The sequence below is a fragment of the Gordionus sp. m RMFG-2023 genome, chromosome 3 (assembly GCF_954871325.1).
Source record: "Gordionus sp. m RMFG-2023 chromosome 3, tfGorSpeb1-WG-v2, whole genome shotgun sequence".
NCBI lineage: Eukaryota > Metazoa > Nematomorpha > Gordioida > Chordodea > Parachordodidae > Gordionus > Gordionus sp. m RMFG-2023.
Genome location: NC_088777.1, coordinates 49,242,197 through 49,244,992, shown reverse-complemented (window position 1 = coordinate 49,244,992; position 2,796 = coordinate 49,242,197).

The following is a 2,796-nucleotide window of genomic DNA, read 5'->3' as shown; positions in this document are numbered from 1 at the left end:
ATTTTTTAAATTAAAAATAAGTTTAAGAAAATGTATCCGCAAAAACACGAATATAGGGTGATTGATGGGTAAATTAAAATTGCTGAGCTATAATTATTAGAACTATTGATTGAATTTTATGAGTAAGTTATGATTAAGCTAGTCATCGGTCAACTAAACAAGCCCTTAGTTAATTTTAGTGCCGAAGCCTGAAGAAATCCAATATCTATAATGATAGAAATATTTTTAGAAGTAAATTCTCTCCAAACTATTCCAATAACTGGAAAGACATTAGTTAAAGATAATATCGAAAATATAAATTTTACAATTTAAATTCAAGTCAAGTTTTTGGCAAATTCTTGAACTTTTGAAATATTTATATGAAGGTTAAAAGAGAAGTGTAATTGTTACAGATAACCTAGGATAAAGGAACAAAAGAGACTTGATATGAGTCAGTCGAGCAAAACTATGATTTTATTTTACCTTATTAAATTTTCCGGATTTCTTAATTTATCAATTGATAATTGCCTAATCCTACAACCTCACACACTGCCCAAAGGGTCGTGAGTAAAATAAAACTAATTAAAACAAGACTTTGGAGTACCATGAAAGATCCAAATCTTGATAATTTAACCATATCAATAGAACAAAATTTATTTTGACAAATAAATATCTATAAAATTATAATCCTTTCTTCTTGCTTTATCTTCACCATTTGTTTACATTATTAATTTTAAAAAAATATTTTTTAAATTTATTAGCTTCCTATTTTAAATATTTTTTAAAGTTTAGTTTAATTTATATTTTTTGCAATAAAAATTATTTCACACATTATTTTTGAAATTTATAACGAGGTTAGAGTATAAAAGTTGGTTGGGGGTATCTTTTCATGGGATATTTTGTTTCCTTAGCTTAGGGGGTGTAAAGGCTATTGATTGGTAATATATATGCAGAATTTATGAAATATTTGTACCTTTTTAAAATACAATTCACCAAAGCAATAATAACAAATTTCCAAAGATATGGAGGTCAGAAACCTTTTTGGGGAAGAAATTAGCACAAACTCTAAAAAAAAACAAAATGCCACATCAAGTTGTTTTCTACAATTTAGTAATTTTAATAACTTAATATTCCTAACGTATATTCATGGATATCAACCTCGTTCCTTTATATTTTAATATCCGAAAAAACTTTTATATAATTAGGGCTTACCGTAATGATAGAAAATGGCCGCTTTCAAAACATACAAGCTTCTGTTGATTTGAGCCACAACAGTAACAACATCAATTATTATTACTAAGCGACTTATTTTATTTCTTTAAACGCTCAGAATTATTTTCCCTTAATTGCTCATAAATAAAAATACCAAATGCTAATAATTTTTAATTATTTTCTTCGAAATATCTAAGAAAATTTTTTTTTTCTAAGTAAAATTTTTTATTTCTTTAGAATTTATTTGAATTTTCTCACATGATATCAGAGACGTGTAAACCCAGCCCGGAACCTGGTACGAAATGGAAGGGGTCAAAAACATGATTTTAATAAAAAAATATGGGCTCGACCGATTTTAAAAAAACTGAATTTAGTTACCAATTAATCAGTTGGAAAATCACATGTTTAACATTCATTTTCTTTTCATTTCAATTTCCCATTGAAAAATAATCTTTAAAATTCAAAATTATTCAAAATAACGAAATTTTAAAAATTCCATAATAAAAATATAAGCTAAAATAAAAATCAGGGTAGGTCTAAATAAATATTTGAATAAAATTTAAATATTTTATTAGTATTGAAAGCTAATAAAAAAATATATTTTGTTTCGAGTGTCACTTATAATCATCACTGTCCAACAGATCGGCAAATCAATTTAGATTTTTTATCACACTCCGTAGTTTCTTTTTTGTAATCCTCTTTTTTAGTAATCTGTTTTAGGCTACGTTTTTAGAAAAATTAACATAATTTTTTTAGAAATAACTTTCTTATATATATATATATATATACACCTAAAATTGTAATTATGCATATGTTTTATTAATATATAAAATGTTTCTGTTATTTTTTTACCAGAAATACAAATGTGCACATTTCAAATCTTTTTAAATTGAAATTAATTTTAAATAAAATACTAGAAACTATATACAATATTGATCTTATCGCTTTTTGCAAGTGTAATAGCAGTTCACTATTGCAGAAATATAATACCAAATTATCATATATATATAACGCGTATAACAAGGCATTCGAAGATAAAATAAAAATGGGAAAATAAAATTAAGAATGATAGAAATAAATAAGTGATATTTTATATCAGCTTACGTTACGTAACTTATTTTATTTAGATAGAAATTACAATCACTTCTTTAAGCCACTATTTTAAAAATATATTTTTTTTAAGAAAAATATTTATCGACACCTAGAATTCTTATTTATGCAATACATATTTTAAATAAAATGTTATAAATATATATAATGTATTTTTAAATCTGTAAATCATTTAAAAATGATCAACTTCACGTATATATAAAATTATGGCAGAATATATTTAAATAATATTTATAAAGTGTTCCATATTCTATATAATAATGCCGAATGTTGATCCGTGAGCTATGATTACTATCTTCATAATTGTAAGTATTAGGATTACAATAAAATATAAAACTATCTACTGAATAAGTCGAGTTTATTATAAAAATAATTTATTTTTTGCAAAGGCCTCAATAGAATTTTAAGAACATTTTAAAGGCTTAATAGAACTTACAATTATTATACGAAAATATGGTATTTTATCTGGTACTTTTATATCATAACAACCTATAC